Genomic DNA, 15,302 nt, shown 5'->3' with positions numbered 1-15,302 from the left:
GATCTAGTCATTGAGCAGTCTATTCTGGGGTACTCATTCTGCAGTAACTCTTTAGAAAATGTCTTCTACAGAGGAGGAGTAGATGGTAGTGCAGAGGATAGGTGGGGGAAGGAATAGGAGGAAAAGAGGAGTGAGGAGAAACTGCTGTCAGGATGTAAAATAAGTGAATAACATTAACAAAAATGAAAAGTAAATAAAAAAGAGTCTTCTACTTACTTCTGCAACTTGGGAGCCTGGCAGCTGGAACCATGTTGGTCTTGGTTCCTTTTACCATACACTGTTTCATATTTTCTCTGTACCTTCCAGGTACACCTTTGTGAAACTCTTAAGCATGTATTTCGCTCTCTTGTACATACAATCCTTCCTTTTTTTCTTTTCTTTCTTTTTATTTTTGTTTCTGAGACAGGGTTTCTCTGTGTAGCTTTGGAGTCTGTCTTAGAACTCTCTCTGTAGACTAGGTTGGTCTTGAACTCACAGAGAGATCCACCTGCCTCTGCCTCTCCTCTGCCTTCCAAGTGTTGGGATTAAAGGCAGCGCCACAACAACCCAACTACAGTCTATTTTTTCTTACCCAGACTCTTTCCTTCACCAAAACAGACAGAAGAAGCTTTTAGTCACAGTCCTTTTAGTGTCATTTATTTTATGTCTAAGCAAAAACAAAAGTGTGATTCTTGATAGTAGAATTAAATTAGTCTAAGTTTTAATTTCATCTGTAAACTATGAGTTGCTGCTGGTGGTGGGGATCACATCATACCTGACTAAGAATTATAAACGTAGGTTATTTTTTGTTAATTTCTTTTCTCTTAGGTGTCATGTCTACTTTATCGTGCTGGTCACCTGTATTAGTCAGATTTCCTTGTCATTGTCACAAAATATCTTCGAAAAGCAATTTAAGGGAGGGAGGCTTTATTATGACCAAAGTGTGGGAGGCTTAGTCCATCGTGGTGAAGAATGTGTAGCTGACTCACACTATGGTGGAATCAGAGAGAGAGGAGGAAGCAAAGAGAAACCTGGGATTAAACACTGCCCGACTGGGGCACCCTCAGTGATCTGCTTCACTCAGCTAGGTGCCATGTTGAAAAGATTCCAGTGCTGCTTTTCCTCCAGCAGTGCCACTAGCTGGAGACAAGACCTTAATTCCCAAGCTTTTGTGGGTTACCACCCATGTCATAGAAAAATCTAAATACCATCTGTGCAATCATTATTATTGCCACTTTATCTATGAGAAAATGAAGGCTCTAAACTAGTTAAAATCAGAGAACACAACTTACTTTATTCTCATAGCTATAGTACTAGTGTGTGTCTGGCAAAATAAATGTTCCATGAATATTTGACGATGGAAATGTGTTCAAGAACAAACTTGTAAGAGTTACTGATAAGTTGGACTTATATCTAAGATATAATATATATTTATTGCATTCTACTCTGTCCCTTAGCCAAATATATTTGGAGGCCATCTTTGTACCTCTAGAAGCATTTATATTTTTAGTTCAAACATCCCAACTTTTATATTGAAGATTGCATTCCTTTGAAGTGGAATGGTGGCTGCCAGCTAGGTGCCTCTTCTGTATCCTTTTTCAAATATCACCACTATCAGCCAAATAAATAGATGCTGTTCCTTTACATTTATGTTTATTAAGTTTATCTTTATTAAGTTGATGACACAGTTGACACAGAAGGACACTTTGATATTTCTACTCCTAACATCTACGATGTTGTATCAGCTTTTTAGTGTCCCCAAATTTGGCTTTGAAGATACAGAAATCGCCAGTAATTTCTCCATGACAGACTTTGAAAAGAATAGCAGGACTTGTCTAAAGCAGGCATTTTCCTCAAATTACTCAATTATTATTCCATTGTCTGAAAATGCAGATAATTTAATGAGTGTAAATTACAACTAACTTTGTAGAGAGAGGGAGAGAGAGCTTTACTCTTTGATTTTCTTGGAAGTAAAAATAAAAGTGAACCTTTTGACTTGATGGGCACTATTCCATTTTTGACTTAAAGATTACAGCTGAAATACAGTGAGACTATAGAAATTTTAAATGACTATTTCTTAGAATGAAAGAGTAATGCACAAATCAAGCAATTTCTCTGAGATTATTAAACTTGACATGAAAATGAAAAGCCTTCAGGACCTTGTTTTGTGATGGTTATTAGGTATTTGGAAGAAAGGTTTTAAAAATTTATTCCTTTAATAAATATTTGAGTGCTTATTCCAAGCCAGACACTGTTTGAGCTCCAGTGTCTTGGAACACTGTGGTAAATAAGACAGAAAAGTTTCTCACCTGAAACTTAGTTTCTCTCAGGAGTCGGAGAATAGACCCACAGATACAAACATGACTGACCACTGATGAGAAGTTCACAGTGGCAGAAAGGAATACAGATGTGAACATGGCTGACTATTGATGAAAAGTTCATAGTGGCAGAAAGGAATGCAGATGCAAACATGGCTGACCACTGTTGAGAAGTTCACTGTGGCAGACATGAATACAGATACAAATGTGACTGGCCATTGATGAGACGTTCACTGTGGCGTTAAGCTGTGTGTGGTAGCCATAAAAGTATTTGACTCAAATAATGGAGAATTAACAGTGCAAAGAACTTGTATAAATTTTTGGCATTTATACGAAGGAGGCAAATGAGAGAGAAGAGGAGAGTGAGCAAATGGCAGAGACGAAGCAAGGTTCTATTGCTACCAATCTACCTTTGAGTAGTATAATGAGTTTACATTCTGGCCTTCAAGTAAAGTAGAGATGGAATTCATGTGTTAAAAAGAAATTGTGGCTTGAATTGATTGGTGGGAAGTTAAAAGCAGGAGGATTAGATAGCAGAGCATGGTAGCAGTGAAGGCCATGCTTCAACATGAGTAAAGTGGCAAAGGTGAACGGATTCAATATATGCATAATATGTTGAGCACAGGGTGGGATAGAAGGTTGGAAATGGGGGTGAGGTAAAGGGAGAAGTTCCACCCTTATGATGTGGTGCCTGGTGATGAAATAAACAGTGAGAGAGAAATAGCAGATGCAGGAGAAGGACAGATATGCATATTAAATTTGAGACACCTGTTATCTAAATTGGGACACTGAATTGTAAGTTGAATGTGCAAGGGAGCTCAGGTAAGATGTCAAAGTTCAAGACAACTTCTGAGAATGTACCATTGGAAGAGTCTTGGAGATTGGATGAGGTCATCTGGGGAGAAATTGTAGAAACAGAAAAGGCCTTTAAGAAAACTTTAAGCAGTGTTAACTCAGATATTAGCAAAAGAGCAAATACCAGCAAAGGTCCCAGAAAATGAGAGGCAAGGTAGGAAGGAGAAGAATCAATAGTGTGAAGGTGTTCAGTGTTGTATTCCCAGGAAACAGAGCATATTTATAAAGATATGCTTGACTGTTTTCATCTCACAGAAAGGCAAAGAATATGAGGACAGTGGTATTAATCCTATACAGGTGCTTTTAGTAATTTGAGCATTGGCAGTAATTCCAGCTCCAGCTTGGAATTAGATGGCTGTCATGGTACAGTCATCCTCGTTAAAGGTAGTGACAAGTGGCCATGTTTCAAATGCAAAGCTGTTACTAAGATAATATAGTATGTATTTCATTGATTCCACAGTTTAGCTGGAATTATTGCTTTGTTTAACTTCTTAGCCAAACTTACCATTAGGCCAGTTTCCAATACAGAAAGGTACACACTTTTCTTGTGATTAAATAAGTAGTATAACACATGGGTTTAATCCGTAAAGTTTCAGAGCTAGAAGCTCTATACACAGCCACAACCAAGTGATGTAACAATCAAAATCTATGTATAGAACACAGTTTCTGTCCTTAACATCCAAGATAAGTAAAATATGATTCCTATTTCACCAGATAGCCAAAGAAACTGTCATAGGCCTGTAGTAATGGTATGTTCACCTATACTATGCTCATTCTTATTGCACATGACTCTCCCAATGTTCTAGAGACCGGTAATACAGCCAAATCCAATGTTTGGTTAGCACATAGCCTTCAATGCAACCTTAAATCTCATTTTATTTTTCTGTTCTGATGTGAAAAAATAATATTTACAGGCCTAGCGCTGGTCTTTTGTCAGATGGCTTCTTTAGTTAGAACTTTTGCATCAATTACATTGATTATGACCTTTGGCTGCTATGGGATTTCATGTGTTTGTTTTAGCAAAGTTAGAAATGGGAAACAGGTCTAAGATTTTCTACTGCCAAGTAGCAGTATAGAACTGAAAACTATATTTGATGTAAATATGAAGGTGGGCATATAAGTATAGCCCTGTAATCCCAGCATCCTGAACTGAAGTGGAGGGAGTAAGGTCACAAATTCTGGGCTAGCAAGATCTTGTCAAAAAAGAGAAAGGAACTGTAGGCTAAGCTAGGTAACAAGGAGGACTATAAGAGAGACATATATGGTCCCCTGGAGAAGGAGAAAGGGCCAAGATCTCCTGAGCAAATTGGGAACATGGGGGGGGGAGAGCTAAGAGAAAGAGAAGGGGAGAAAAGGAGGGGTGAGGAGGACACGAGGGAGCAGGGAGATTGAGTCAGGGGAAGAATAGGGGAAAGTAAGATAAGAGATACCATAATAGAGGGAGCCCTTATAGATTTACAGAGAAATCAGGCACTAGGGAAATGTCCAGAGACCTACAAGGATGACACCAACTAACAATCTAAGCAACAGTGGAGATGCCATCCCCTGATAATGAGATAGATGACTAACTTATATGTCATCCTAGAGCCTTCATCCAGCAGCTGATGGAAGTAGAAACAGATACCCACAGCTAAACACTGAACTGAACTTCTAGAATGCAGTTGCAGAGAAGGAGGAATGATGAGCAAAGGGGTCAAACTAGGCTGTTGAATCCCACAGAAGCAGCTGAGCTGAACACGGGGGAGCTCTTGTTTCCCAGACTGATAGCTGGGAAACCAGCATGGGACTGATCCAGACCCAATGAACTTGGGTGTCAGTGAGGAGGCCTTGGAAATCTATGGGGCCTCTTGTAGTAGATCAGTACTTATCCCTAGCATAGGAATAGACTTTGGGAGCCCATTCCACATAGAGGGATACTCCCTGAGCCTAGACACATGGGGGAGGGCCTAGGCCCTATTGCAAAAGATATAACAGACTCTGAAGACCCCCATGGAAGGTCTCACCGTCCCTGGGGAGCAGAAAGGTTATGGGATAGGTAGGGTGGGGCATGGGAGTAGGGGAGGGAGAGGGAACTGGGATTGATATGTAAAACAATCTTGTTTCTAATTTAAATAAAAATGGATTAAAATAAAATAAAGAAAACTAAAGACAAAAGAGAAAGGGAAAGGAGGAGGAGAAACAGGAGGAGGAGTAAATAAAGAAGGAAAGAAAAGAAATTTGATAAAATTAAAAAGCAAACCAAGCTTGACAGCATTAGAATACTTCTACTTAGAACAATATACAAACCACTCCTGGGAAAAGATTTACTATTGGACATATATTTGTAACCTTGAGAAGAGGCTGGTAGTTCCTTAGTCATATAATAAGTCAGACCAGAAACTGGTAATCATGTCAACTCAAAACTCACATGGTTGTCTAAATTAGTGATAACACTTGATATAATTTGGTACTATGGTATTGGAAATGAATAAAAGGAGTAGAAACTGGTTGCTTATTTGAAAATGCATTCACTTTTTTAGTATTTAATGGATATCAATGAAAGTCATACATAAGATTAAAAACAAACATCATTTGAAAAAAACTACCTGATTGTCAGGAATAATCTGGGAAATGAAAATCAAGACAATAAATGGATTTCACTTCAGGTCTCCAGAAGGCAAACAAATCAACAAAGAAATCCAACCCTGAACCAAAGCTTTTCTGTAAGTCTTGGAAATATGTAGCCTGTTGTAGTTGAAATGTGTAATGTCTCCCACAGGCTGAAGTGTTGGGACATTTGGTTCCCAACAGGAGGCATGCCAGGTGGAGGTGAGCCAGCAAGAAAAGGCCTTTGAGTGTTAGAGCCCATCCCTACTTGTTGTATTGCTTTCAGCTTCCACCAAGACCTAAAGTGCTGTTACCAGGTGATCCTACCATGATGCTCTTTGTCAAGTCTTCCTTGCTATGATGGACGAAACCATGAACCAACATAAAACTCTTCTCTCTTAAGTTGTTTCTGTCAGACGTCTGTCACTGTGATGGGAGAAGTAATGAATTCACTCAGCATATACATTTATTGATTCTCTGCCATTTCTTGAGAATAAACTAGAACAGCAAGTTTAGAGAACAATTTAGCATTATCTTATATGGTATGAAAACACAATTAAAAGAATAAAGTAAAATAAATTTTTTAGATGTATGAACCAAGATAGACATTTTAGGAGATTACATCCAGTTTGACTCACTGTCGTTCCATTGAAAGCAATTGGAATAATAGTAACACACACACACACACACACACACACTTACTCAATCAAATTTTAAAGGGAAAACTGGCACTTTCAGATGAAACAAAGAGGCAGAAAGCAGGGCAACAACACAGAACACCTCCAAGAACTGAGATGTAGTTGTTCAGTTGGTGATGGGTGTGTGCAGTAGGTGCTGAGCCATATTTCTCTCACTATAAGACTTTCTATGTGTGGGTGTTCTCTACTGTATGCATATAAAATGTATAGTGGTGTCTTTTCAAGCCAGTATGGTTGATATTATCTGGATGGACAACAAAGACATGTTTTCATTTTGGGTACCATGTTATCAGGTAACTCCAAGATTCCTCTCCATTTGCCAGCTGAAACACAGAAATCTTGTTGGGCAAAGGAAAGGGAGCATCACAGATAATAGTGCTTAATTCAGGTCCTGAGGTCTTTTAGCAATCAAAAGGGATAGTTAAGGTTTCGGTTGACAACATGACATGCTGTTCTCTGCCTGAGAAGCCCTCTCCCTTTATTCCTTCATTTGGTTTTCAAAAGTGCTGGCAAGATAAGAATATAGGAAATCAAATAAATCATCTAGCAGGAGGCTCACATAAAGGGATAAGCAAATAGTGCCAGAGTCCTGATTAAAGCAAGGAAACTGGAACCCCAATAACCCAAATCCCTCTAATCACAGGCATTAAGACAAGCTTCAAGCATCTGAAGTGGCCCAGTGTTATCAGCAACCATGATGTGACTGGCAATCCAAGGACTTGTCAAGTGCTGTATGTTTAACTGAAGAGATAATTGTATGCAAGTCTATGGAATCCCTGGGTAGATGAAAAATGTGGAGTTTGGTAGATTATTAAATATTTCATAATGTTTTTTACAGTTATGAAAGTATAATATAATTAGATCTTGGCTTGCTTTTTGCTTTTGACTGCCATTGTTAATTTTTTTCATCCCAGAATTTTATTAACTCTCAACCCCAGAGTCATTACTCTCTGGGTAGTGTTCATACTCAGCTTTGGCTCAGCCTAAGGCTTTAAAGAAATATCCTCAAAAGAAGAGGAAGGCAACATCTGAGTGTCCTTTGGCCATCTATGGGTATAGATTTTAGGTACAATTATAGACCTCCCATTTAGGTGGTCATGTTTCTCCCCCTCTTCTCAGTCTTCTCCTTCCTCCTTCTTTATTCCCTTATCTCCCATCTTTCCTATCTCTAACTAAGTGGATCTGTAGACTTACAAAATACTCATTCCCAAGACAACTCCCCATTTCCTTTTTGAGGAGGGCATCAATCTTACCTGAAACCATGCACTTGAGGAATTTTCGAGATCTGGTTTCAACATTACTTCACCATGTTGAATTCTCCTTCCTGCTGGGTTGCCTAAGCATGGCTTCCTTACCATTTCTACTTGTTCAATTATGCAATTCATAATAGATTGAGTGCCTGCTATGTGGTAGTCCTGTGGTTGACTCCTGGGTTATAAAGACAAGGGTACTAGTCTCAATCTCCAAAACATTTACTCTCTAGAGGGATGCCCCGAGTTATGTTCAAAGTGTGGGTTGTTAATATTGTTCAAGAATAGAATGGGGGTGAATCTTAGGAACAATGGCCCTTGTGAACTCTTCTTTCGAACCCTGCACTCCATTGCATTTGGACCTTTTAAGTAAATATTACACCTGAAATTCAACTTGGTGTATGATTGGGCATTTTAGAGACAAGTTTTGCTTTGTAAGTTTATGAATGGGTAGATTAGAGGAAGGAATATGTGTGTTTTGTAGAGGGCAGAAATATTTAGAAAGAATGGGCTTAAAAATATAGTTAAGATGTTTGTCACTGGGTTGTGACTTTAGGAGGAGTGGAAAGAAGTTGAGAATCCTGTCTATATATAATTTTAATCACCAGATAAAATATTCCATTTCTGATTCCCTTTAACCACCTTATAACTTCCTGTCCCTATGGTGCCTCCTTCCCTCCTTTTCTCACTCCCTCCCTTTTTCTTCCTCCCTTATTTGAAAGATGTTAAGTACCAGACAAAAATATAAGGCCATTGACCTTCAAAGTAGCTTAAACACTTTATAAAACATTATTACTGTGCATATATATATATATATATATATATATATATATATATATATATATGCCATGTCCTGTATGTGGGGGGTCCAGAGGACAACTTTGTGGAGTTTGTTCTCTCCTTCAACCTTTACCATGGGTTGCTAGGATTGAACTGAGGTCCACAGGCTTGCATGGCGAATGCTTTTACTGTGCTAAACATCCCTCGGACACAACTGAGATTAGACTTTGCTGTTTGTGTTCATGCTATATTAGCTTACCTAGTAAAGGTAAAATAGACACAGCAGTGAGGGTGGAAAACTTGAATTACATGCTGAAAAGATGCTGTGTTCAGTAAGGTTAGTGTGATTGATAGATGAACACATATTAGTGAAATTGTAGATGTTTTTTTCCCCCTGTATCCATGTTTTACACATTCCAAAGCTAACATCAGGTTGACTTCTAATGCTGGCCTTCTAGTGCTTAAATAACAAAAAGAACATAAGGAAATTTCAGTTTGAATTTGGCATTGAAAAATAAAAGGAGCTATGTAGACAATGCTTACTCTTTAATAGATTGGGGGATTTTGTTTACTTCACTATCTCTTTTTTGTTAGTACAAATGTAAAGTATTACAGACCAAATAATTATTTAGGTTACACATTTCTTCAGGCCTTCAGATACTTGGCAGTGTCTGTATGATACCTGGGGGAATCTTCTAAGTCATTCATCTACTTAAAAACACATCTTCACTGTTTCTACCTCTGCTGCAAACTGCACTCCAGCCAGCCCACTGAATTCCTATTTTGGATTTTGGATCAGGTCCAATGCAAATATCCACATTAACTCCACACATGGAAAGCTCAAGAGGTTCAAAGGTGGGGGTTCCCTGGGCAGCAGGCCTTCACTCTTCCAGAGCTCTATAGGTTTTGCTAGCAAACTTTGTGTTTAGTGATGTCTGCCATGCTGCAGTTGCTATGGGTTGTTATCTGGGAATTGTTGGTTTCTACTTAGCCTCTTATAAGAACCTTGTTTTGGCCTTGCAACAGTGTAGAGGCTGTTTCTGACTTCTTGCATTTATGAAAAAATAATAAAGGTAACCATGGGAATATTGATTGAAATGTGAACATTTCCCCCTTTAATTACTTGCAATCATTCATATAGCTATCAAAGTACTTGAAACAAATTATTCCAAATACGTCTGTAGTTGGAGTAGACAATAGGTAGACAGTTAATATTTTTAGTGACTGCCATATTTAAAATTGTTTATTATGTTGTATGTGTATGTATGATATGTGTGTGTTTGTGTGTGTGTGTGTGTGTGTGTGTGTGTGTGTGTGTGTGTATGCAGGAATATTTTATCCCAATGGCACGTAGAGTTCAGAGCACAACACTTGGAGTCAGTTTTCTCCTACCACCTTCTAGGACTGAAATTCGGTTATCCTTTACCCATGGTCCATCTCACCAGCTAACTAGTATTTTATAACTAAACTGTAGAAAAGCTATTTGAATATCAGTGGGGTGTTTTCATGTTGGCATATATGTTATTTATAAATGAGAAATGAGCATGTGCTACACGGTGTTTGTTACTTCCTTACAGGTAAAGTGGAGTGATGCCTCCTGTTTCTCACCTTGGATTTCTTTTTTCCTTGGTGCTTTGGTCCTGCCATTTCTTTTTCTCTGTGTCATTAGAATTGTCTATTTCTCCTTCCACTAGATCATTCACACCAACACATACGAAGTTTTCTGTGTGTCCCCAGTGCTGTGTCCCTTCATAGCTGCCACCCTATTGTTGCTCATTAGAGGTTCCTGCATTCCATCTGTGTCCTCATGTCTCCTTTCTACTCACATGAGTGTTTAGATCCTTTTACTGTGGCTTCTGTTTCCCAGTTCACTCACACTTACCTCCAAGTTGCCGAGTATAATGCTCACTATAGCTGGAATTTCTTTTCAGCCTGGTCCCACAGCTGATTAGCCCCAAATAAATACACAAAGACTTATATTAATTTATAAACCATTGGCCAGTGACTATGGCTTGTTACTGGCTAGCTCTGCCTTAATTATTAACCAATTTAAATATTAATATGTATTACCACGAGGCTGTGGCTTACCCATAAACAGGCATGTTACTCCTTGGGCAGTATGGCATCTCTCCACCACCCCTCTCTACCTCCCTCTCCCCAGCCTTCTCCTGGTCTGGTAGCCCACCTATGTTCTGCCTGTCTATTGGCCAATGAGTGTTTTATTCATCAACCAATAAGAGAAACATATATACAGAAGGACATACCCCAACAGGTCATTCATATTTTACTCCAGCTAATCCTTTCTCTATTGTTCCCCAAAACTCCTTTACTGGCAATGGTCCTTTTTTGCTTTCCTGGTTTCCTCAGTTACTCTCAACTGAAGATTTGGCACCAGGAGACTCCAATGAGAGAGAACATGTGCAGTTTGTCTTTCTGAGTCTGGATGACCTGACCTTCAACTCTTGATCAGTAGATCCTTTCATGTGATCTTTCAAAAACTTAAGTCAAAACTCATTGCCCCCCCTCCACCCCCATTCAAAGCTTTCTCCACTTCTGTCCTCCAGTTGCTTCATACAGCAGTTGGAGTAAACCCTGGTTCCCATGCACACATGCATGTGCATGTATGGGAGACAGAGGTCAACCTTGTTTTTAAGAGACAGTCTGTCGTCTCTTTGGAACTCACCAAGTAGGTTAGACTGACTGGCGAGCAAGCCCTAAATCTTCTGGTTTGTCTGCCTTCTAGACACTGGGATTACCAACATGCTTGTTCAACAAACACTTTACCCAATGAGCTATCTTCCTACCCTCAGATCCTTCTCGAGTGTGACCAATTGGCAGGGTTACCTTCAGACTTGTGCTTATTCCTTTAGCCACGAAGCCTACTCTCCATTTTGCTTTCTTGGTAGTTATCTCTCATTATCATCGGAAGTTTCTCCACCTCTAAGTTTTTTTCATACTTGTTTCCTGTGGCTAAACTCCTCTTCACTATCCAGTCCGAGTCTACTTTTCACTCTCGATCGCTATCCCAAGACTTTTGACTCTTCAAAAAAATACCCAACACTTTCTGTTGTCACACTGTCTTATTCAGATATCCCCCTTTCTCTCTTCGGGCACATGTATTTCATGAAGGGTGTTGCCTACATGATTTCTGTTCTTCTGTTGCCTACATGATTCACAGCTCCTAGCACAGTATGGAGTAGGTTCTCACTAAGTATTTGCTGACAATTAAACTAGCACCCCCCCTTTTTTTTTTTACTTCAGAAAGCAGTCAGTGCCAAAGATGACACGACAAATTCCAGCAAACTACTTTTATCTGGGTTTGAAAATCGTTACAAAATAAGACATGTTTAAACACACCCCTCCACTGGTGTTTATGCTATGATATTGAGGTGGACACACTGGTGACAGGCCAGCAAGTGGCACCAATGCAAACACAGAGGCTGTCTGCTTCTGTAGGCTGGTGCTGTCTTTCGAAGTCAAATTCAGCCTGTCAAGAGGTGGAGAAAATGATTTTGTTGCCTGAAGAGATGGTAGATTAATATTTCTGAAAAGCTATGTGCTGCACTGCCTAGGGCTAGTTGTTTGTGCTGCCATTTAGATCACCTCCCTCTGATATAGGGAAAGCTTTCTATGAAACAGCCTATTTGCTCAGTGCACAGACATTTCCTCTGCCCCAGGATAGGGTTCCCAGTGAAGTATGACATTCATTAGCCCCTTTATACAATGTGTCCTACTAACACAGACCCAGATCTTTATCTCCAAGCTTCATCTCAGAGTCAGCATCACTGGAGGAAGCTGTGATGTATGAGGGAGGAAGGAGATTGATTTTATTCAAGGTACATGGCACCTAGAGTAATGAGAGTGGCAAATTACCTGCTCACTGAGCAAACACGACAGCAATGTAGTGGAGCAAACTTGTCTTTATGCAAACACACAGGGGTCACATGGGTGGGAATGCCACAAAGTGACCTGGTCTCTGGAAGATGTCCCTCTGAGTCACCAGTGTGCATCAGGAATCTAACACTCAGCAAAACTGTGTAATAGCTGTCTCCCCTACCCGCCGCCTCCCCAGTGCTTCTACTGAATAATGCAATACTCACAGTACAGGAAGAAATAGGATAAATTGTGGTGCCACTTTCAAATGAGAGTCTTCAGCTCTCACAGGCTATTTCTGGTGTTCGTCTTGGATTTTGTGGCAGTGGAACATAAAATATCTACTTTAATAGAGTAAAGGAAATGGAGTGATTTATCCTTCTCATTGTGGGCCTTTGGAACCCTCATTTGGTAATGGGAAAATCAGTGGTTGATAGGGAAGCAGATACTTATTCTATATGTAGGCAGCCTAGTGTAGCGACCACAGGATCTTCTCAGTACACCTAGGCACATAGGAAATTCCAAATTCCAAAGAAGGTTATGTTGGCAATACTTTGTTGAATTACTTAAAGATTTGTGATATAATGGTAGGCACAATTCACTTTTTTGGTGTGCATTGGTGTTTTGCCTGCACGTATGTCTGCGTGAAGATGTTGGATCCCCTGGAGCTGGAGTTACAGTCAGTTGTGATCTGCCATGAGGTTGCTGGGAATTGAACAGGGACCTCTTGATGGGCAGCCATTGCTCTTAACCACTGAAGTACCTCTCCAGCCTATGAAGTTTGCTTTTAAAAAGCATTTTTGATGCTTTTATTTGTAAACTACTGTGAAAACATCGAAACTGCTAATTTAGTTTTGTTAATCAGTAAGTTCTGGTTTAGCAAGCAGTTTTAGGTTTGGGCCCTCCATTTCCTGTTTGAGACTCATTTGCTGATTATTATTATTGTCATTATTATTTTTGTGTGTAGTTTTTTGAGACAGGGTTTCCCTGTATTGTTTTGGAGCCTATCCTGGAACTCACTAGACCAGGCTGGCCTTGAACTCACAGAGATATACCTGCCTCTGCCTCTTGAGTGCTGGGATTAAAGGTGTGTGCCACCATTATTCAGTTTTTAAAATGGGTTTGTTCCTGGGTTTTCACTCAGTTCAGGGAGCAGAGAGAGCAAAAGAGTGAGGCAGATTTTCAAGCAGATCATTCCTTGCAAAATGGATCAGAAAGTAAAAATTCAGTCCAGAAAACCAGTCTTGTTAGGTCTAGTCATGGGGACTGAGCCACAGGGATCAAGGCAGAATGCGTTCTTTTGTTTTTATTTTTGAGACAGGGTCTGGCTATGTTCTCAAGGTTGGCCTCAAATTCTTGCTTCAAGGGAGAACACATTCAGAGGTGTCTTCTGCCCCAAATGTCTTTCACCAGAGTCTTGACTGTAATATTTAACAGCGTGCAGCTTGCTCCAGAATCTATAAACATCAATGAAAACATTTTTAACTTGGTATTTTGAGACATCGGAATGAGCATAATGTTTTTTCCCTGTGTGTCACAAACCATCCCAAGTGCATCCTTGTTTTAGTTTAGCAATCACACTTATGGGGTAGAGTCCAGCATTCACTTCACCCTGCAGACAAGAGGCACATAGAGACCAAGTAACTCCTTAGGGTCACACAGCTAGTTAGCTGTCCAGGCCAACCCAGTGCTGCCATGAGTTCCTTTGTCCTTATGATCCCCGAGGCTCCCAGGTAAGTTGAACCTCTCTACTGGTGAAGGTCAGGGCCAGAGAAGCTTTTGTGAAAAAGTAAATGAACCCATAGTTTGGAATAAGATATATACTTTATATGCCTGTTTATATGGCACTACAAATGGCAGAGAGTGGAACGTGGCTCATCATTTCTAAAACCTACTCACCAAGTATATGGACAGACCCATAACTCCACCCACTCCGAGATTATCTTTATATGGGTCTTCTAAGCCTCTTTTCTGCCCACACAATTCTTGCCTCTTTACAGGGTGCCCTGGCTTACTGCCTCCACACATGGGGTGCTGACTTTCCCCCTGAGTCCCCTTTTCCACTTGATCTTTTTAAGTGCACTCTCTCACTGAAATTTTTCAGAAAAACTGCATCCTTTAAAAGCTTTGCAGAAAGGGAGTTGTTACAGCCCTCGTTATCCTTGCTTCGCCTGATTTTTGTTTGTGGGAGGATGTGACTGTGATTGTTTCCTTCTGGCCTGAGCACTCTGTGTTCCCTTCCATGTGGTGTGTGCTCCTCCAGGCTGCAGTTAAGATTTGAATTTACTTTCAGTGGAAAGAACCCCGACTGGGGTCAGAGCTAATGAAAAAAATACCCCCTTTATGAGAATTGTGGATGCCTCCTGGCTCTAATTGTTAAGAGACAAGTTGGTTTCATCTTGACATCTCCTGACTGCTGTGTGAGAGACATTTCTAATAGCAATTAGTTAACATTTAAATTTCTCTGTATGTCACACATCAGTCTAAGTGCCTTGTCTGTCTTAACTAATTTAATAACAGCGCTAATCCGATTAGGTAGGACGTAACATTGTCTGCATTTAATAGAAAACTTTCCCAGAGGTAGTTAGCTCTGAAACAGGTTTGATGTTCCAAGCCTCCTACTGAATAGATGCTGATACATGGTGTCTCAGATAGGGTTTCTATGGCTGTGAAGAGACATCATGACCAGGGAAACTCTTATAAAAGAAAACATTTATTTGGGATGGCTTACAGTTCAAAGGGTTAGTTCATTTTCATCATGGTGGGACATGGTGGTACATAGGCAGACATGGTGCTGGAGAAGGAGCTGAGAGTCCTACATCTTGATCAGCAGGCAGCAGGAAGTGAACTGACTGAGGTGTAGCTTGAGCAAAGGAGACATCAAAGCCTGCCTCCACAGTGACACACTTCCTCCAACAAGGCTACACACACCTACTAATAGTGCCACATCCCTTGAGCTTATG

General features: G+C 40.0%; 1 pseudogene; it reads left to right on the top strand.

The window, feature by feature from the left end:
• LOC118239521 overlaps positions 1–15,302 on the top strand; it is a 167,176-nt pseudogene that overhangs the window by 136,630 nt on the left and 15,244 nt on the right.

The sequence above is a fragment of the Cricetulus griseus genome (assembly GCF_003668045.3).
Source record: "Cricetulus griseus strain 17A/GY chromosome 1 unlocalized genomic scaffold, alternate assembly CriGri-PICRH-1.0 chr1_0, whole genome shotgun sequence".
Lineage (NCBI taxonomy): Eukaryota > Metazoa > Chordata > Mammalia > Rodentia > Cricetidae > Cricetulus > Cricetulus griseus.
The sequence above is the reverse complement of the archived record's forward strand: the minus strand, read 5'-3'. Positions and strand labels throughout refer to the sequence as shown.